The sequence below is a fragment of the Amblyomma maculatum genome, chromosome 4 (genome assembly GCF_055883805.1).
Source record: "Amblyomma maculatum isolate TAMU_Amacu chromosome 4, ASM5588380v1, whole genome shotgun sequence".
NCBI classification, from domain to species: domain Eukaryota; kingdom Metazoa; phylum Arthropoda; class Arachnida; order Ixodida; family Ixodidae; genus Amblyomma; species Amblyomma maculatum.
The window spans coordinates 133,217,115-133,239,711 of record NC_139347.1 but is presented as its reverse complement, the minus strand read 5'-3'; the positions used below and the strand labels follow the sequence as shown (position 1 = coordinate 133,239,711).

At 47.5% G+C, this 22,597-nt stretch overlaps 2 protein-coding genes across 3 annotated transcripts in view; one reads left to right on the top strand and one right to left on the bottom strand.

Annotated features, from left to right (window-relative positions):
• Window positions 1-7,481, bottom strand: part of LOC146192609 (uncharacterized) — a 30,372-nt gene extending 22,891 nt beyond the window's left edge. For both annotated transcript variants that reach the window (XM_084602498.1, XM_084602499.1), the window contains exon 1: window positions 7,347-7,481. The gene's annotated coding sequence lies outside the window, so the exon portion shown is untranslated. The remainder of the gene's footprint in view (window positions 1-7,346) is intronic.
• LOC146192606 (uncharacterized) overlaps window positions 1-22,597 on the top strand; it is a 377,072-nt gene that overhangs the window by 120,924 nt on the left and 233,551 nt on the right. The gene's annotated exons all lie outside the window — the stretch shown is intronic.

The window sequence follows — 22,597 nt, the reverse complement described above, 5'->3', positions numbered from 1 at the left end:
ACATGGCCATGCAGTGGTCTCGTGATGTCCTAAAACCCACTGACCAGTCAGTGCTTGGCCGTGTGATCTGCCAACTAGCCCCTGCTAGAGGCATGCTCATGATTCTTTCCTCACAACAACAGATTTACTGTCTTTAACCTGTTCAAGCTTCTAAATGTCTGCCAAAATGACATGCCGTAGCTCAAAAGTAGAACCTCTGTTTATATGGATATGGGCAACTCGAATTATGAATAGTGCCGCCCCTGGGGACAAATTTTTCTTTTGATATTTTCACTGTCCTAATATGAAAACTCATAGCCCAGACAATAGACAAGGCGAAAATGCACGCCCATTAATTTTTTTTACGTAAAAGGGTACGCACTCCAGAACAAAAATGTTTTGTGAATATTTGTGCCGGACGACTCAAAATTTCGCAGCTTAGAGATTTCTGCCATTCTCTTTTCAAACCACTTTCATCTATTGCCTATCCTGATTGGTCCAGTTTTTGCAAGTCATGCTTTTAAAATGCTGCACAGGAGTGTTTTAGTACACCTATCTTTTGTCCATCAGTAGAGGTAGCCCTGAAAACCGCCTTATTTTGCTATGATTCCTTTTCTGCAGCAGGATAAAAAAGTGCATCACATATAAAATATCAAAACTTTCAAAGAATTATTACTCTTTATAGAGTCCAATTTTTATTGGACCACAATGACTGTAACAAATTTGAATCTCATTTGCAACAATGAGCTGCGATAAACAAGCTGCATTGGGGCTATAGTAATGCATATCTATATGAAAAATTGTTAATATGACAACAATTATGCCAGAATGTCATGCACAAGCGCTGACGTTGAATGGAAACGGCAAGCGAAGAAAAGAAATGCTTAGCAATTGATTTTAAAGAAACATTAATTGGCAGTCAAACTTCTGAGGATATGAAAAATGCCAGTTTCTAATTTCTTTACCGAGGAGGCTCTCTGTACTCTCTCTACCTCCCTGCAACACCACAGAGGCAAAAAAAAAAATGGCTAATAAAATGTGTTGCATCGTGAAAGTGGCCCAATTCTGCTCATCTGTCAGTCACTTGCCATGTTTGTATTGCCATTTTAGTAGCGTCACGTCTATTATTGATGCCAGTATTGCTGGATATAATAAAAGATTGATGCTCCTTGGGCTAGTTGGTTAATCATGACTTCTACCTGCGCTACCTTTCTAGCTGCACTGTTATTAAAGCCATGGATATAATAAATGAAGCAAAAACCTTGAAAAAAAAATGTGAGTTTTGGATAAAATCTCAATTTTTTTTTCACCCACGTGTCTCTTTAAAAGGGCAGTAATGGGAACGCTCTCCACTGCCACCAGTTCAGTTCAGGCGTTCAGTCGTGTCCGACTCTTCGTGACCCTATGGACCATGTCACGCCACGCTTTCCGGTCTCTCACTATCTTCTTAACATCACATAGCTTCATCTGCAATGCCTCGAGAATGCCATCTAACCATCGCGTTCGCTGCCTACCCCTTCTCCGGCGACCCTCAACCTTTCCCAACATCAAATCTTTCTCCAGCGACTCCTCTCTTCTCATCAGATGACCAAAGTAGCTGAGCTTTAACTTTAGAATTTGACCCTCCAATGAGCAGTCAGGGTTTATGGTCGACAATATCGACTGATTTGATCTTCTGGCAGTCCAAGGAACTCTTAAGAGTCTTCGCCAGCACCACAATTCAAACGCGTCAATTCTTCGGCGGTCAGCCTTTTTCACAGTCCAACTCTCGCATCCATACATCACAACTGGAAAGACCATAGCACGGGTTATACGGATCTTGGTTGGCAGACTAATGTCTCTGCTCTTTACTAGGCGGTCAAGGCTAACCATTGCTCTCTTTCCCAGAAGCAGGCGTCTCCTAATTTCATGGCTGCAGTCTCCTTCCGAGGTAATCTTGGCGCCCAAGAACAGAAAATCTGTCTCAGCTTCCACTTCTTGTCCATTGATGCTCCAGGACTTGATAGGGCAAGACGCCATGATCTTCGTCTTTTTAATGTTCAGTTTAAGCCCAAACTTCTCACTCTCTTCTTGTACGCGCATCAGAAGTCTCTTGAGTTCCACTTCACTTTCTGCCATTAAAGTGGTATCATCCGCATATCTAAGGTTGTTGATACGTTTTCCAGCAATCTTCACTCCAGCTGAAGACTCGTCCAGACCGGCCTTCCTCATGATGCACTCTGCATATAGGTTAAATAGGCAGGGCGACAGTATGCAGCCTTGCCTCACCCCTTTCTCAATCGGAAACCAATCAGTAAGACCATGCCCAGTTCTGACTGTGGCCTCTTGCCCTTCATACAGGTTCCTGAGGAGACAGATGAGGTGAATTGGAACTCCCATCTCTCGGAGAGCTTGCCACAATCTGCTGTGATCTACGCAGTCAAACGCTTTCGCATAATCAATAAAGCAGAAGTAAATGGGTTTCTGGAACTCTCTTGCTTTTTCCATGATCCAGCGAAGGTTGGCAATTTGGTCTCTAGTTCCTCTGCCCTTGCGAAACCCAGCTTGCACGTCCGGAAGCTCCCGATCCACATACTGCTGCAGCCTACCTTGCAGGATTTTTAACATCACCTTGCTAGCATGCGAAATAAGCGCGATCGTGCGGTAGTTGGAACAATCTTTGGCACTGCCTTTCTTTGGAATGGGGATGTAAACTGACCTCCTCCAATCCTGTGGCCACTGCAGGGTTGTCCAAATCTTTTGACATAATGTATGCAGTGTGTTAACAGCGTCGTGGTTGAGGTTTTGAAGCAACTCAGCTGGAATACCATCAATTCCGCTTGCTTTGTTCTTAGCAAGGCTGGCTAAGGCCCATTCAACTTCACTCTTCAGGATGCCCGGCTCGAGATCAGTAATCACAACCGTCCTATGTTGGGATTGCACATCCGGGTCCTTCTTGTACAGTTCTTCTGTGTATTCCTGCCACCTCTTCTTTATCTCTGAGGCTTCAGTGAGGTCCTTGCCTCGTTTGTCCTTTATCACGCCCAGCTTAGCACAGAAGCTTCCTTTGATATCTTTGATTGTCTTATACAGAGCTCTTGTGTTTCTTAATTGGCTGTTGTCCTCAACTGCTTGACACTGTATGTTCAGGAAGGCATTCTTATCTCTCCTTGCTATTTTCTGAAAATCCGCATTGAGAACCTTGTATCTTTCTCTTTCCCCCATACCTTTTGCCATCCTCCTTTCCTCAGCTATTTGCAAAGCCTCTTCAGATAACCAGTTTGCTTTTTTGCATTTCTTTTGCTTTGGAACTACCTTAGTAGCAACTTCTTGTATTATATCACGAACATCAGTCCACATCTCTTCGGGCTCTTTGTCTTCTAGATCTAATTCTTGAAATCGATTCCTCACTTCCACAGCATATTCTAATGGAATCTGATCCAGATCATACCTGAAAGGCCTTCTAGTTTTCTGCGTTTTCCTCAATCGAAGCTTAATTTTGGCAACAAGAAGCTGATGATCGGTGCCACAATCGGCCCCAGGCCTTGTTTTTACTGCTTGTACAGCGCTTCTCCATCTCTGCCGGCAAATAATATAATCGATCTGATTCCTGTACAGACCGTCCGGTGAAATCCATGTGTACAGGCGCCTCTTGTGCTGTTGAAAATGAGTATTCGCTATGGTCAGGTTGTTTTCTTGACAGAACTCTACTAGCCTCTGCCCAGCTTCATTTGGCTCACCAAGACCGAACTTGCCTGTAATTCCGGATATTTCTTCACTCCCGACCTTAGCATTCCAGTCTCCTATGAGAAAAACGACGTCTGATGATGGGGTGCGGTCTAAAAGGCATTGTAGGTCCGCATAAAATCTCTCAACGTCAGCTTCTTCAGCAGCAGTGGTCGGTGCATAGACTTGGATAACTGTTATGTTGAAAGGGTGACCTTGGATCCGAAGTGAAATCATTCGGTCGTTTTTGGGGTTGTACCCTAGCACTGCTTTGCCCATTCTTCTGTTTACTATGAGAGCGACCCCATTCCTTCTCTTGGATTCGTGCCCACAATAAAAGACATAATGGTCGCCGGAGTTAAATTCTCCCATTCCGGTCCACTTGAGCTCGCTGATACCCAAGATATCAATGTTCAATCTGTCCATTTCTCGCTTGACGATATCCAGTTTACCTTGCGTCATAGATCTTACATTCCATGTTGCTATGTGATATATTTCCTTGCAACATCGGACTTTCCGGTCGCTTCCCGACACATCCACAACTGAGCGTCCTTTTGGCTTTAGCCCAGCCGCTTCATTCGTCCTGGAGCTACTAGGAATCGCCCTTTGTTCATCCCCAGTAACATGTGGGACGCCTTCCAACCTGGGGGGCTCATCTTCCGGCGCCATATCGATAATGGTATTGTGACTGGCCATAGGGTTTTCTTGGCAGGAAATACTGGAGTGGGTTGCCATTACCTTCTCCAGTGAATCACATTTTGTCAGAACTCTCTGCCGTGACCTGTCTATCTTGGGTGGCCCTACACAGCAGAGCTCACGACTTCATCGAGTTTCGCAAGCCCCTCCGCCACGACAAGGCAGTGATCCATGAAGGGGCCACTGCCACCATCAGATGTTTATTTTTTTTTTTATTTTTAGTGTGAGCCACCAGGTGAATGCAGTGCAAAAAGTGCGGATGGTTTTGTTTGGTTTCTAGGTTTAACGTACCAAAGTGACTCGGGCTATGGGAGACAAAAAGTGCAGATGACTTACGAATTATTGTTTCTAGTTTTATGCTTTACAGTGTTCAATTGCCAAGATGATGCCTCTTACCATTTGTCATATTGCATGAATAACCATGAAGAAATCTAGTTTGCCCTATACAGACCCAACAAAGTCGAGGGAGCATGGGATATGAGCAGGCAGAGCAGGAATAGGTTATCAAGCCACGAAAGCATGTCATACACTGTTCAGCAGATGCATGATGATGCACATTATTTCAAGTGCGATGGCACCCAGGGTAATGAATATAGAGCCCCCAAAAAGTGTCTAATTTCAACTTCCGCCCCTACTACTATGCATGGAAGCAAGCCACTATATATACATCTTTTTCTTTCTTGGCATAATTTTTCTTCAGAATTCATCGTTATGGAAGACGCATTCTATAGCGAAATTTGCATGGGAACCTAAGTGGTAGTGTAAACAAGGCACGCATGCATTCCAGCTTGGAAAGAGTACTTCAGTGCTTTTTGAAATTTTAGCTGAGCTGAGAGTAGAACAGTGCTAATATTCTTGTCATTTGTCTGAAAAACTCATTTGAATCTGGAACCTATGTGCCTTACTACAAACAAACGGACAAGTGACAATCTCACTATATCCCATTTACGAGGCATAGCCAGTAGCATTTGGAGCGAAGTTATTTCATTTAATCCCTACCCAGCGAGCAGTCCATAAGAAAGAGATATTAATAGTTAAGATTCATCATTCCAAATGATACCAATTAAAACTTTGAATTTTAATTGTGAAGTTTCTGAATTAGTTAACTTAGTTTACGTAATGTGAACAGTAGACCTAATCATTCTCTGATGAAAATAAAACACATGCTGGATTGAAATGCTGGTCGACTAGCCAGCAATAGTTACCCAGATGCAGCCAGAAAAACTATTGCTCAGCCTGTTCAGCAACAGAGCGACCAAAAAAGGTGCCAACATGTCCCCAATTCTGACCAGTAAACCCCTTGTTTGCAAACATATAATCACAGTATGTTGTTTAGCATTCAAGTTGGCTGCTAAAGCTGAATCATTACAACTGGAAGTTCGCTGGATCTTCTCATTTATTTCCAACAAATAATACAAATTTTCCAACTGAAAAGCCCAATGGGAAGCCAGTGACTACTAGGAACATCGAACAACTAATGTTGTTTTTATAATTACCAATGGAACTTTAGAGAAACAGAATGAATTCTTCCAAGACAAGGCGGGAGTAGCAGGAAGAAGAGGGAAAGATCAGATTAGAAGCATAGCCCCTGCAGCCACTGTAGGACCGGGTCATTTGGACAACGGTGCGAGAGGTCTTTATTCAGAAGTTGGGCCACTGCTTCTAACAATATACTAGTTAATACCAAACTTTCTAACGAAAAAATATTTAGCTGCAAACAGAAAAACAAGTTGAAGTTCCAAATTTAACCTTCCCACTGAACTGACATTGGTCAAATAATGTAACTGGTTTCAAACTGAAAACTAATTCAAAAGCCTTGAATTGAACTCTTCTGACTGCATACCTGAACACAACTAGATGGGGTTGTTTTCTTGAAGCATTTAAGGTGTCCGTTACTTGGATGACAGGATAGTTTTCCCCTGTTGCCGACGGGCCTGTGGCAGCACTACTGAATTTAGTCCCCCGATATTGAACCTCAATTCGCATGCAGTATGAGAAAACTCTAATTGAAATCTAAAAATCAAAATTGGGCCAGTAATTTTCAACTGCTGGGTGTCCTGCCGGAAATCTTGAATCCAAATGTACAAATTCGAAATTAAGCATGCAACATGAAATCAAATGGCGCCAATTGAAATGACCAAATGAGTCCGTTGTTCCTCTTTGCACCGCCTGTCACGAGAAAGAAACCAGTCGAAAATGGCAGCTAGACCTGTGCAAATTCTAACCAAGTGATACCAACAGGTACCGATTGTAATCTAGTGTTTGTTTTGTTTTAATTGGGATCTCATAAGTTAGATAGCAGTGACCGGCCACTGCAAAATGCATACGCGGACAAGCTAGAAGCGGCCGGCTTGATTTCGGCTCACCGAAGTGCTTGCATGCAGCGACCGAAAGGTGCGCGGAAAGAATCGCCCGGAGAGCGCAACGATCGCATCGCTTGCAGAACACTCAAAGTTGCGGTGTTGCCCTCCGACCGCGCGGCGTGCACTTCGTAACCTCATTCAGAATGCATGCAGGCACCCAGTCTCGTTACATGGCAGGTGATTAGCCACGGGCCGATGCGATCGCCGGACGCCAGGTGTGGTGGCGATCACACGCATGGCCTACTCCGAACAAAGTTGGACGGCCAAAGCATCCGGGCCAATGCGCTGCATGCATCGCCTGTCCGAACATAGGAACAACTGCAAGACAATTCACAGTAGCGTTTTTACTTCGGACGTTTTAACGTCCGCTGCGGACCTGAAGCGACGCCTCAACGACATGGCAAGCAGCGCGCGCCCCGCCCTGAACACTGGCAAAGCGACGTTCGAAAGAGCTACGGAGAGAGAAACCTGTTTTTTGAACGACGCATCACGGCATTTCCGTACCACTGTTTAATGCTAGGGGAGGGACGCGAAGCAAGTATGTGTGCACACGATCGATATCACGAGACCTAATAAGTGCAAAACGAAATCAGACTAGCTTACCTCAGGAAATCACGGAGTCACACTCACACCGCGGCACACCTGAGACTCCAAAACAGCCAGACCACTGCTCCGGTAGCTCCTTCCTTGGCTCCGGTCCTTTGCCGCCGCCGCACCGCGCCGCGCTGCTGCTGCCCGCGCGACGGAAGTGACGTTACAATAAAACAGGATGTTGTGGTCACGTGCCCAAAAGAACAAAAAGCATTGCTTGTCGTCTGCTGCTCGCAGCTCTGAGCGATGAGCGAAAATGGAGCGAAATATAGCACAAGGTGCGTCATCTGGTGCCTATTGGAAATACTGATATTGCGTTGTTTTAACTTCCTTCGCTCAAAGCTCGTTAGTCGGAGAGATATAAGATGGCGCTGCCAGTACCATTGTATTAAAGCCCCTTTTACATTGTATAACCCCCTTGATAACGTTGCTGCGAAAGTTCGCTGTTTTGGACCGCCATTGCATCTAATACTGAGGAATTAAAAAATATTTCTGACCGCATCACGCAAATACCCCATCCAAACGAGATACGAAAGACAATTATCGCTAAATGTCATCTGTATGTGAAATCTGAGCCCGAACAAGCGAACGGTAATTTCAATATGCTCTGAGCGACGCACCAGTCAGCATACTGCTCCGTGTAGCGCCTCCATTTTGATTGCCACATCCACTTAATTTTCAGCGATTCGCTATTCCCAAGCATACCCTTAATCTGCGTTGTTTTCTGCTCAGGACGGAAGTGATTTATTTTAAGAAAAATTCACTGCATGACTTCAAACAATTCATTTAAGAAACGGCAAATGCTAGGAAAAAGAAAAAGGAGGAACAATTTAAAAAGTCGCCAAGACGCTTACAAGAACCTATTTTGGTGCATTATATGTTTTCAGATATGTTATCCAGATCCAGACGTTGCAGCAACTCGAGCAGAATTTTATTGTTGATGGGGTCAAACCGAAGTTGTGCACAAAAATGCATCTTGAAATATAGTTTGTCAGCGTAGAAAGCTGAAGGCATCGCGCGGGAACTGGAGGACGTAACAGGAGCTAAGGAGCCTGCTGCCCAGGGCCTCGTATCTGAGGGTAAAGAGGGGGAGGGGAGGGCATTTGTTCTAACTTGCTTCATATAGGGAGCCACAATATCGGAACTTCGATGAACAGGTATGAAAAGAAAAAGAAAACAGAATGACGAGACGGGGTTCCCAGCCTAATATAACTTTGCTTAGCTGTTGAGAGACCTCGTCGAGCTAAAAAACACGAATTCTCCACCACACCACTCTGGGAGATCCATTTCTTTTGAGGTGATCTACACTAGGAATTGGAGAATACTGTTTAATGGTTTCTTGTCAATTTGTAAGTCCACGATAGAGATCGCAAAAAAGTAACTGGAACATTCGATTAGATAAGGATCGAGGGAAATCTTTTTCCACTAGCTGCCACCATCACTATTGCTCTATGTCTCTCAAATGCATGGTGACATCCGGACTAAACCCTTACCAATTTTATCTCCTCGTCTGAGCATTAATAGCTGCGCGTGTGTTCTATGTGCTGCAAAACTAATTAATCACTCTCGCACTAGTCACGATGATCACATCTTATTCTTTTTTTAGTTTCGTGTAGTTAAGATGGAACTGGGTATATTGCAGAAGTGCAGTCTGAAAGTGAGGAAGGACCGATAAAGGGAGGGGGGGGGTGGGGTTGTTTTAGCTCAGGGGTCCTGAAGCCTTCCGGTTTTCTACTGGTTGAAATGGTCCCATAAGGCAGCAAGTGGTCGTGTGCTGGCTCTTCTGGTTCCAACTGGGAGCTAAAAGTTTAAGCTTACAAGGCAGCGAACCTCTTGGTTCCATTTCGATGACCGTCAAGTTTAGCCAAGGTCAAAGTGGGACAGCATGTCTATCGACAAGTCTCGCCCAGTGTTCTGCTATGAGCTGGTGCATGACCGCATGCCTAACTTACCATTTGACCGGGATTTTTGGTCTTGACCTTGAAAAAGGAACAAGTCTCAGTAACGTCAGATATTCCGTGATAGGCGCACGATGGCATCAGCTGAATACGTGGTATTAGCAAAACCGAGCAAAGCAGATCGATCATTTCTTAACTTCTTCCAGTTTGCTGCTGGTTGAAATGGTCCCATAGGGCAGCAATGAAGTGGTCGTATGCTGGCTCTTTTGGTCCCAACTGGGAGCTAAAAGTTTCAGCTCTATTTTTATTTGTATGTGTGGTAATGGTGTTTCTCAACTAACAGAATTTTTGTCCTAAATCTTTTGATTTAGCCGGGCCCTCTTTTAAGGGCTTGAATAGCGGATATGTAACTTTTACCACGAACACTTTTGTGCTACCGTTAAAGAAAGAGTATATAATTGCGCATCAGCACATATGTGGTAATACAGTGAAGACCACTTATTATAATATCGTTTAGAACAATACTTGATATAACAATGCACTACCACGGCGCCGTCAGCTTTTCTAGGTTTTCTGTGGGACAGTAAAAACCTATATAACATTGATGTCGTGGCGCATTATCGGTTATAACAATTAAATCTGGTCACTGAGAAGCAACCATAATAAAGGCCAAAAAACAATGGACATTGCTACCACACTAGTCGAACTACGCTCAAAGTGCGAAATGCGCATACGAGGAGTAGCGGAACCTAGCGATTGACTGATCGAACCTGTGCTAGCTGTTAAAGTGAAAACTGCACGTGGGGACCGCGCGCGGAGACGGCATGCGCTTCAAGGAAGTTTTCAAGCCGCGGTGGCGCAGGGGACAAAAAAAAAAGATTGAGACCTTCTGAAGTATCCTTCGGCGGAGCAACTCCTTATTAATGTTTCTCAGGATGTGTCGCTCATAGAAAACGCGCCGGGGCACCACAGTGCCCCTGCACCATGTACAACTCCGTCAGTCACTGAGGTTCACGCGCCTTGTTGGCATGGTTTTCTTTTCCCTTTCCGCCTTCACAGTTTCCTCTGTCCGGGAAGCACGTCAGATTTCCCGTCACGAACAGCTTCTGCAAAGCGAGCTTCGTTCAGAATGCCAGTGACGCGGAGGTTCGCGAAGCTTCCACTGATGTAATAATGACGGCAGGGTGTTGAAACTTGAAAAATTCTTATGTGTTGAAGATTGCAGTCGCGAGAAAAGTTAGCCGTGGTTCAATTTCGCTTAAGCCAATTAAGACGCGAAATCACTGTTCGGTATGGTTTTTCTTGGCGGCCGTTTAGCATTGGAAAACTGGTACGGGGACATCAGTGCACGTCAATGTCCCTAGTGGGTAGAAATTATTCTGCAACCCTTCACTGCGGTACCTTTTTCTCTTGTTCATTCCCACCATCTTCCCTGGGAAAGGAAGCTCTGTGCCTCCATCGAAACGCGGTGAGGGGGTGGCGGTAGGGTAGCTGCTCCTGGCACTGATTGGGCTGGGACAGGTAGGTCACCGCCGCTTGCGGCGGGGGCTATAGCAGGCCACTGAATTTCTATCTATTGTAGGCCATCACTGCACCCGCCACCGCTTCGGTGGTAGACGACGGCTGTTGCGGCGCGCGTCTTTCTCTCTCTGTCTTCTTTTTCTTTCTTCTCTATTTTTCTCTTCTGTCCGCACGAGGCAGCTGATGGTAGCTGAGCCAGTTGCAGGCCCGTGCATTTTCCTTTCCTTCTTTCTAGAGCCACAACATCAAAACGGAGCCGATCGCATACGCCGGCGGCTGCGTTTCGATTGAGGCGAAACGGGAGGCGTCCATGTGCTGTGCGATATCAGCACACGTTAAAGATCCCTAGATGGTGGAAATTACTCCGTAGAACTCCACTACGGCTCCCTTTTCTCTCTTTCTACTTTCACTCCTACCTTACTTTCTTCTCTTACGATGATATTGCTGATATTACGGACCCAAATTTCTTTAAGACTGCCGTATGTAATCTATATTTATAGATGGTAGTCAATTGTTTTTGTTCGTTTTCGGTGACATTGTTGACTGTCGGAAATGTTTTTTTGTCTCAACTGCTTTTCCGCTTTTTTTTTTGCGCCAATCCTCTTTTTTTTATCACTTTTCGCCGTGTTATTGTTTCTCCTACGTTGTTTTATGCTGCACTGTACCCTGTACCAATGTATCTTTCCCACTCCCCTCTTTAATGCCTTCGGGCCCTGAGGGTATATGAATAAATAAATAAATACGGTTCAGGTGTCCACAGAACACGTGTGACAGATACTATGCCTTTCTTTCCTGTGAACCAATTATATTATTATTATTATTATTATTATTATTATTATTATTATTATTATTATTATTATTATTATTATTATTACTATTGTTGTTGTTGTTGTTGTTGTTGTTGTTGTTGTTGTTGTTGTTGTTGTTGTTGTTGTTTTCCCCAATTCTACCACGGTCTGTGTATTGCATAGCACTTTTACTCACGTCTGTACACATAGTCTCTTAATCCTGCTGTTTTCCGTGAACCTGGTGCATACAATATTAAGGCAGCAAATCAGTATAGGCCACGGAAAGGTGCCTCCTTGGGGATTAGAGTGCATGGTCTTAGCGAATGTACTTACATAATCTTCGCACAATGCGCCATAGCGGAGTTCTTATACAAAAACTATTATCAACATGACCAAATGCCATCTTTTCCATTTTTGCCATCGCAACTTAAATAACTGAAATAACTTTCGACTTGCAATGGTCACCAGCTGTAAAAGGAAGAATTCATGTGGGGGACTCGCTGAAACTTGCTGTTATATGTGTACGCGTAACGCTTTTTTATGCTCCTTCGGTGCGGTGCAGTGCAGAGACCCCGCCGGGGTGGTGGTGTGGTGAAAAACTTTACATTTGGGAGCCTTAAGGGATTACATGCTAATGACGGGTCGGCTCTTGGCTGCGTGTTGTGGCCGGAAGCTGGTGCTTCCCAGCGACACCCAAAGCCCAGTCCGTCAGCCGCTTTTGAACGGCCGGGTCAGAGCTGGACACCGCAGCCTCCCATAGCTCGAGGTCGGAGAGTTGCCAAGTGGCTGGAGGGTGGAATTCCGAGCATTTGATCATAATATACTCAAAATCAGCTTTAGGTGCCCCACACAGGGTGCTTTGCGGCGAGAGCAGTCCTGGATGGATCAAAGCTAGGGAAGCAGGGGATGGGAATGTACGGGACTGAAGCTGGCGCCACGTCACCTGTTGTAGCTTAGTCATAGATTTATGAGAAGGAGGGTAGATGGTTCGTTGATCACGGTAATGGAGAGAGATTTCGTGATAGGATACCATGCGCTCGCGAGCATCTCCCTAGGCAGGGGCAGTCCCTGCTCGGCTGACGTATCCTCGAGCAAAAGAGTGAGCTGCTTAGTTGCCTGGGTGACCCGTGCGAGCGGGCACCCATTTTAGTTGAATAGGGTGTTCGGGTGGGGGGAGGGAGGCGAGGAACCGGAAGGCTGGGGTAGAGATCCGACCGCGGGCGAAGTTCCGTACGGCGGATTTAGAATCGCTAAACTGATTTATTTGTAGGAAGGGAAAGGCGCAGTAACTGTCTCACTTGTTTTCTGTGGACACCGCAACCGCGCTGTAAGGGAAGGGAGGAAGGTGGGAGTGAAAGTGGAAAGAGAGAAAGAGGAGCCGTAGTGGAGGGCTACGGAGTAATTTCGACCACCTGGGGATCTTTAACGTGCGCTGACATCGCACAGCACACGCCGCCTCTTCGTTTCACCTCCATCGAAACGCAGCCGCCGAGGTCGGGTTCGAACCCGGGAACTCCGGCACAGTAGTCGGGCGTCTTACCACTGCACCACCCCGGCGGGGCTTAGAATCGCTAAAGATGGTTGTGGCTCGGGTAGTAGCTATGGTGAGAGGTAGCTATGGTGAGAGCAACCGCCGCCTCCTCCGCCTCCAGGGAAGTGGAGGCAAAAGTTGTACCGGCCGCGACCAGTTGCAAAGAGTTGGAAACAGCGCTGAGGGCGAACGCTGGGCGGGAGGGGTATGAGGCAGCGTCTACGTAAACGGTATCTGGCTGGAAGCTCGACTACTGCACCAAAGGACGCGGGTTCGAATCCCGGCCTCGGCGGCCGCCTTTCGGTGGAGGCGAAAAGCAAGGCGCCCGTGTGCTGTGCGATGTCAGTGCACGTTAAAGAACCCCAGGTGGTCAAAATTTCCGGAGTCCTCCACTACGGCGTCTCTCATAGCCTGAGTCGCTTTGGGACGTTAAACCCCACAAACCAAACCTAACCAAACCACTTCAGCAGAACCGAAAGTGAAACCCAGAAGTTTCGTTGCGATCGTTCAGAAGGGAAAGTCACAAATGATGGCAGCGGTGGGATCTTGATGTGTGAGGCGTTCTTCATTTAAGGCAACGTTCAGTGTATGAGCCAGACCACGGCGAACATTTTTGCTCACCTAGAGAGGCAGCTTTCGTTGTCGTCGATCTCCTTAGAGATTCCATTCGTCCAAAGTTCCTGGCAAGAACGCCGGAAGAAATGTTATTGCTTTCCATCTTGCTGAAGTTGTGGTGCGAGCACGGTGTAGGTGCGAGACACCCTCGTACCCGAGGAGAAAAGACGCAATCAGAGAGTTCTCACGACGGAACGTCGGGAGCCAGTGCACTGATTTTGGGTGCCATGATTCCGAAATTCATGGGGGACGATACAGGTCCCAAAACCAGGGACGTCTTCCGCAAAATGGTCGCAGCAGCTCAGGACTTCACATTGAGAGATGAGGGGGTGGCCAGCGGTACCACGTACAAATCCTTCGAAGCGCTTGCATTGAAACTCTTCGACAACGAACAAGCGAACGTAAAAATTGAAAATTTTCTGAACGCGCCAAAACGTCAGTGAAGACGCACACTCTTTTACGCGCCGTTTGAAGAGACTCGGAGGGGAGACCTTGGAGGACATTGATGGCGAGGATACATCGAAGAAAGATGTCAGGCGCGAAATTCTCAATGTACAACTTCTTTCCTAATTTCTTAATGACCTCCATAACCCAGTTCAGTGGTTCGCTTTGTCGCGAGACCCCAATACTTTTGCCGACGCTGTTAAAGTGGCAGCCATGGAAGAAGAGATTGAGAAAACTACGCGTGCATGCGCTGCGACTGTTAGGCAACTTGAAGAGGTAGAGGAGAAGAGCGAGTTTAGCACGCGTATAGAACGCCTAGAGAGACTCCTTGAAGAAAGTATCCGGATGCGTAGCCAGCATGAACCGATTGGGGAGCCCCGCCAGCGCGGTAATTTGGGGCTTTGCTTTTCTTGCGGTAAGCTTGACATTTCCCTCGCTCCTGTTGGATGTGTCAAATTACACGCGGGAACAGGCAGGGTTATGGAACCCAATTTAATAACAGTCGCTACGAGGATCAGGCTGCACCCATGGTGCAGACAAACTGAGTACGGCCTCCGTCGTCAACCGGGGCGAAGGGGGGCAGTGTGATGCAGTCGTGAATCTGTGCCGGGAGACGAGCCCGATCATAGAGTGAAAGGTGGCAGGAGAAGCAGGAAAGTGTCTTGTGGACAAAGGTTCGAAAGTGAGTCTGTTAAAGCGCAGTGCCATGACAGGCATAAACTCAAACTGGGATGTTGGAGATGTGCCAAAGCCACATGACCCTTATCGGCATCACCGGAGACCGTATTAGCACGTTTGGCGTCTATCGCATACGTGTGGCACTGGGCAGCCATACGTTCATTGGCAGTTTTCTGTATGCGATGACAGTGTAATGCTCTCTGTGAGCAGCATCATCGGACAGGATATTTGAAGTGAACAGGAACTCGACATGCTGTTCAGTCAGGGCACACTTCGAGTGGGCCAATTTTAGGTCCCTATTGGTAACTGGACATGCAACAGCTCAGCGATGCAAGATTAGGTCCCTATCGGTAACTGGACATGCAACAGCTCAGCGATGCAAGATTAGGTGAGCGGTAGGCCCGAAAGGAGAGTATCCGTCGCGCTAATCGAAACTATGGTGCTCCCAGCGAGGCGCGAGTGCCCTTGTAGACCTGCGTCGCCCGTATCAAGCGAGCAGATGAAGGTGACCAAGCTAGGTATCTCGGCTAGAGGTTAACGGACTTGTAGGAGCGCCAGCACACATTACAGCGCGCGAAAATGAGGCTATCCCCGTCACTGTAGCCAGCCTAACCCTCCACTATATACGCCTCGGGGAAAACAAAATTCTGGGCGAATTGGTGGATGGGGCTGTTGAAGAGCTGTTGTTGATAATAAATGTGGACTCTAATGAAGCGGAAAATACGCAGGGGAATTTGCTGAATATGTTTGAGCTGTCGCGCATTGAGGAACCACAGAGGATTGAAATTGAAAGTTTCATTTTGGACCGTCGATCAGTTTTCTCAACCAGCAGAAAAGACCTTGGAGCTGCCAGGCCACCAAACAGCGGATACCTGGTGGGGACGCGCCTCCAGTCTACCATCGAGCCTGTAGAATCCCCTTCGCCAAAACGGAGGAGAATCGAACATTCAACGTTGCCATAGGGACCAGCCTTCCTGGTAGAGAATCCCAATGGAAGCTATCGTTTCGTAGATGATTATATTATATGGATTTGAAATAGCTCCCTAGAGTTGATCCCAACCCTTTTCCAAAGACTTACGAGACCCTGTGGCAGCTTGGAAAGGCGAAATACTTCACTTTTGTGGACATGTCTAGTGGATACTGGCAGATAGAGATGGATCTCTGGGGACAAAGAAAAGACTGCTTTCAGCATTCCTTTCGGTCACTACGATTAGAACCGCATGCCGATGAGACTCGTAAACAGCGCGACAGTATGGTAGAGAACGGCTGACTTCATACTCGCAGGCCTGCTGGGCAAGCTTCAGTGTCATGTATACATCGAAGACATTGTCCTTTACAGCGAGTCCTTTGAGGGCCACTCGCGCGATGTGATCGGGTATTCAGCCTTATTGGAGAGGCAGACCTTATCTGAAACCGGCAAAATGCCAATTTCTGAAACCGCAAGTACCTAGGGCATGTTTTGGTCACTGGTGCCCGCCCTGGCCCAGAGAAGCTAGAATGCATGAGGAATTTTCTAAGACAGACTAACAAAAACGAAGTCCGCCAGTTCTACGGTCTTGCTGCATATTTCAGGCGTCACATGCCTAATTTTACTGCTGTAGCTAAGCAACTGACCGCACAAACGGGCAAACAGCCTTTTTCGTGGTCTTAGGCGGAGAGTGCTTTTCAGGAACTAAATAGCCGGCTTATGGAAGCACCTGTTCATCGCTTCCCCGATTTCAGCCAACCATTCATGCTATCGACCGATGCATCTAAGCACGCCATAGGCGCAGTTCTGTCACAGGTGCACGAATGCAAGGAACATCCAATAGCTTACGCGAGTAGGCATCTAAACGCGGTCGAACAGAATTACGGGGCAACTGAACGAGAGTGCCTGGAAGTCGTGTGGGGGAGTGCGCCACTTTCGTTGCTACCTCTTCGGCCGCCCTTTAATATTTGCTACTGACTTTCAACCGCTAAAGCGACTAATGAATGCCAGGGACTCGAACTCCAGACTGGCACGCTGGAACCTGCTCCTCCAGGAATATAACTTTGAAGTAATTCATAGTCCGGAGATAACAAACCAGAACGCCGACGCACTCAGCCAGTCTGCAGTAACCGATGTAACCGATGTAACCGGGTTTTTCGCTTCGATTGAGGAGGCTCATTTGCACAGTGAACCAAGGAAGAACATATCAATTAGGAAGATTGTAGACGAGTGTGAGCACTCAGAAGGAAAGGAAGCTGACCGATATTATATGGACCAACAGGGCATTTTAAAGTTCAAAGAAAAGGCACACGACACCGGTCGCAGCGTTGTTCCGTCGTCCATGAAAGGAGAAATCGTGCGGCTCCATCACGATATGCCCAGGTCACCTAGGATTTCGAAAAACTTGTCAAGGGGTCCGAAAAGGGTATTTCTGGTCTGCCATGAGGAAATACATAGCTGAGTAGAAGGATCCTGCATACTTTGAAAAATTCCGAGGGACAGACGGGCCTTTCGAAAGGACAGCCATGGATATAGTAGGGCCTTTGCCGAGCACGACTTCGGTCAAGCGCTACGTTCTCGTATTTGTGGGTTACTTGACGCCGTACGCATGAAACATTTGCGCTGGAGGATCAAAGGGTCAAAACTGTCTGCCAGCGAATATGTCACACGAAGATCATAATGGTCGGCGCTTGGCACGAGCGGAAGCCCTAGCCCGACATTATGGCAACAAAACAGGTGTATACTACGTGGACGCCTCCGGCCCTCACCACGGGGGATGGTACACGGCCGCTGTAGTTCACAACAGCAAAACGGTTAACGGTCTCACCTTCAGAGCCCAAAGTACAACAGACGCAGAAGATTGCTCTCGCGGCCTCTCATTCCGACTCAAAATACATAATTACCGACTCGCGAGGAGCCTGTCGGAACGTCAGACAAGGCTGGACTCCTTTACTAGCCTATAAAATTTACTTAAATTGCATACGGTATACGGACCCCGCACACCGCTACCTTATATGGGCCCCTGCTCATCAGGGTTTGGCAGGAAACGAGGCAGCAGACGCAGCCGCCCGCGCGCTCTCTCACCGGGCTGTTTTCTCCTCCCTACCCGATCAGGAACCCGATTTTAATCCGGCTATACACCTTCAAAGATATCACGACGTACTATCAAAATTGTCATCACCTTTATCCCAGCCCATGTAAAGGTCTCAAAAAGGCGGATGAGCGTCTCCTTCTCCGCCTTTTCACCAATACATTGCTGTGCCCGGCAGCCCTAAAACATTTTGACCCCTCCTTTAATGGCAGCTGCACACACTGTGGAGCGGTGTCTTCTGACATCTATCACATGGTGTGGGCCTGCCCCTCCAACCCGGCTATTCCCCCCATCCCCAACCCAACCCGGGAGAACTGGGAGGCGGTCCTGCTCGGCTGCCACGACTTACAGGCCCAACAAGCCTTAGTCGGACGCGCCCGAGCGGCGGCAACCGGCACTGGGGTCCCCAACTGGGGACCTCCACCTAATGCTTGTAAGGATCGGTCCCTTATGGGCCGATCCAAACATACCTCCTGGCCCTTGTATAAATAAATGTTCTTACCACCACCACCAAAACTGTTGCCAGGGCATTTGTCGAAAGGGTGGTATTGAGTCACGGAATTCCTTCACAAATGCCGACCAAGGAAGTAATTTCATCGGGAAGCTAATGCAAAGTGTTTGCCGCTTGCTGGGCGTGAAGAAGCTACAAGCGATGAGATACCACCTCGAATGCGATGGCGCCGGGGAAAGGTTGAATGAAACGCTAATTAGTATCGTTTCACACTATGTACAAAAAGAGCAGTGCGATTGGGATCTTTTGCTAGCGTTCGCAACATCAGCGTACAATTCTGCCACCCACGAAGGAACCCAGAAAAGCCCCTTCTTCCTACTCTACGGGAGGCAACCAGTCCTCCCTGGGGCAGTATGTGACGAGCGTAGATGCCACCATGGAACCCTAAAGGCTGCCAGTCTGAGCTAGCACAGCGGATGAGTGACGCGCACAAGGCGGCAAGATAAGCCCTGCGGTCGACCGCAGTGACGCGGGTACAGCTTCTAGAGTAGAGAGGCTGATTTTAAAATAGGTGGCAGGGTGTATCCTAGTGCTGAAGTTCCACCGAAAGGGCTCGAGAGGAAGTTGTCACGTCAGTGGGTCAGCCCGTATCGAGTGGTGAAGAGCCTTTGTAATGTAACCATCCTCGTTCGCGACATGACGTCTGACGGTGAGAAAATTGTCATGTGAACAAATTGCGTCATGCCCGGTGTGCCGAAGCCACTTACAGTGAGGATAAGGAATTTTGGCGCGACCTCATCTGACGGCGAATTTCAGGTCTCCGCCACCCAATGTCTCGGAAAACGGTCTGCTGAGCGTCCCGTCAAAGCTATTACTTGAGCTCGCAATCAAGGGACTCTTACACCAAGTGTATCTGTCCCGACCAATGGCTACGTCCTAAGGAGCCATGGTTCGCCTACACACCCTCCGTAATCGTTTACGAAATTCGTAAAGTGTTCTTGCAATTGCCTTTTAGGCAATGCAAGGACACATTACGAATTCGGGTGCCCTTTTCAGTTGGTGGTTAAAAAGGCTTGTTCGAAGATGTCATAAATAATTATCTCTGTTGCAGACAAAAATTCCAGACAAGTGCGTGTTTTTTGAGAACCAAGATCACAGGAACTCATAATCAACAACTGTAAATGGAAATTATCAGGACTGCAGAGAAAAGTATAAAACCTGACTTTTGCGTAATGTCAAGTTGACTATAGTATGGCATTCAGGCACCTGTGGATGCCACCTTCGTCTCCACCACCAGTCAGTGCTGCTGGTCGATTCCTTTAGGCTTGTACGTTTTCTGTGGAGATGGGCTAAACGGCTCACTTATATCTGTAACTGTGACTGGGTGACCGGCTCGCTCAGGGGCAAGCCTGAAGTATAATTGAAATGCAGAATGCGCTTTGCAGTTTGAGTGGGCGTTAGTCCTTTTTTCTGAACAGTACTTCATTGGTCATTGCCCCCCTCCCCCCTTTTGTTGCTTTATCTCTTTCATTTTCCAACGGCTCTGAGTCCCTTGTGGCTTAGAGGAAAATACTTATCAAGGAGGGCCTCCATCCAATGGCGTCGACCGGTTTCTGTGACGTGCTAGTTAACCACGTAGCGTGAAAACTAAGTGTATACTATATTCGAGGACAACATTCTGGGATCTGCTTAGAAGACCCAGCACGAAAGAGAGGTGTCGGGCTTTTGTCATCCTCCAATGGAGATTGGACTCTCACCGACTGTCTCTCCGTCCCCCCCCCCCCCCCCTCACACCACCGCGCCCCTACTCCCAACAATAAGCACCCCAGCAAGGCAACCAAGGCGTGTCTCCTTCCTTTTGCTGCCTAGCTTCCCCTGTAGCGCACAGGCTGACGCCATTCGATAAAGAGCCTTCTTTGATGGGTATCTGCCGCCAAGTTATTGAGTTGTATCCGACCACAAGATGATTTTACGGAAGGGTGAGGGGTGCTGCCATATTGGACGCTGGGCTGCTTCCGTAGCAAAGGAAAGGTTTGAGGACACCCCCTCTCCCCCCTTAACAGCCCAGTCAAACCGGTTTCTCCGAGGGTCGTAAAATGTTTTGACACCTTCCGTTACCGGTTCGAAGGGTTCAGCACTAAATATCTGCACCCAGGTAAATGATGATAGGGCCATGCGTGACCAGCGCTGTCTGACGGTGCCACATAGGAGTCAGGAATGAGAATAATTTCAGTTGAGAGAGGATCGCCACATTAGCATTTGTATTAATAACATATTACGAGGCATAGTACGCATGAGAGAAATTTTAGCGTTCTTACTGAACAAGAAAAGTGACAACTGAGAGGAAATACAAGCACAAAATTAAGAATACCAAACTACAAATTCAAACCAGATATGGGATAGCTGAGTCACCTAACATTTTAACTTGAGTGTCTCGCTGTCGAAGCTGGCTCCCCGGAGGGGTCATTGCTGACGGGGCACTGAAAAACGGCCACCACTTCCGAACTGAAGCTCGCCTTTGCGTGGCTAAGCGCCGGCGACCCAGCACTGCTGCGGGTGGGCTTCGCGTGGTCGTCGCCGGTTTCGTTCGTCTTGTTTTGCTTGCCGTGACTGGAACGCTTTCCGTGCTTGCTGTAGGTAGTTCTCTCAAGCTGCGTTAGAACAAGGTGAATGTCCAATGCATAGCCCCTTCAGCATCAAGCCCAGCAGAAAAATAAATTGATCGTTCATGCTCAAAGAGCACCGACTGCAGCGCGTCGTCTGCTCTAAAGGAGAAACAGATGCCTTGGAAAATTAAAGTCAAACCTTACAACATGAACAACGAGCGATATGCGGCTCGATGTAGACCTAAAATAAGTTAATGAAAAAAGGTAGATGCGTAAACTTGGCGGCAAAGACGGAAAGGTTGAACAAGTGGGACTTAGGGGATCGCTGAGGAGACCTGTCGCTAAATAGAAGGGAAACATAGGAAGAAGCCACGGGGGGCTCAGAGGAATGAGCTTTGAGAAAAACTACGGAAAAGTTGAACAAAAGACCGGTTATAAGAATATTTTTAGAATAAAAAGGATAAAGCAGGAAAAGTGGCAAGGGGCAAATAAGCACTATTTAGAAAACGAAAACGAATGCGGACTCAAGCTAGAAACCGCATGCTGCATTAAAAAAAAAAAATTGACTGGGGTTTAGCTAAGATTAAGCCTGGATATCTCGAAGCGAAAAGCTTCGGTGATGCTTATGATTGGCTTATGGTCATGCTTTATGATTTAGGCTTTGGATATGCTTACAGTTTAATTTATGTATATGCTTATGGTTTAACTTATTTATATGCTTACGGTTTGGCTTTTGGTTATGATTTAGGCGTTTCAGACTCGGCTTTGCTGCTCGTTTAGCGAGACGTTCTTCTCGTTGTTCAGGTGTCTCGGACGCTCGTTGAGCTTAGCCTTTCATTTCTTCGTTCCTTTTCATCCAACTCCCGTAAGCACTTCAGTAGCGGTAGTACGGTGCAAGAACAATATAGGTGCTGACAGGAAAGGAAAGGCGCAGTATCTGTCACTTTCTCCGGCAACTGTGAGCTTGAACGATGCACTATCGCTCCTGTCGCCTGGCGTTCCTTGGCGTGCGTTCAAGTGTAGCATTGCAGATGGCAGGAAGGCTAGACTAATACTAATACGCAACCTCTTCACAACTTGGGTTGTAAATAGCCGCAGCCCCGCCGCGGTGGTGCAGTGGTAAACACCCGACTACTGTACCGGAGTTTCCGGGTTCGAACCCCACCGCGGCGCCTTGGTTTCGATGGAGGCGAAACGAAGTGGCGTCCGTGTGTGCCACCAGATGTCAGCGTTGTTGTTGTTGTTGAGGCTGTAGGAAGAAGGAAAAGAAACTGCACGGGCCTGCTACTGGCTCTGTAGCTGAGCCACCTCCGCTGCCTCGTGCAGACAGAAGAAAAAATAGAGAAGAAAGAAAAGGAAGAGGGAGAGAAAGACGCGCGCCGCAACTACAGCCGTTACCCACCACCGAAGCGGTGGCTGGCGCAACGACGGCCTACAACAGATACAAATTCTGTGGCAGGCTAGCCCCCGCCGCAAGCGGTGGTGACCTACCGGTCCCAGCCCCATCAGGGGAGTGCCGGGACCTGTCAGCGCACGTTAAAGATACCCAGGTGGTTGAAATTCTTCACTGCGGCTCCCCTTTCTCTGTTTCCACTTTCACACTTTCCCCTTTCATTCTCACCTTCCTCCCAACGACTTTCCTCAGGGCTACGGAGTAGTGACCACCTGGGGA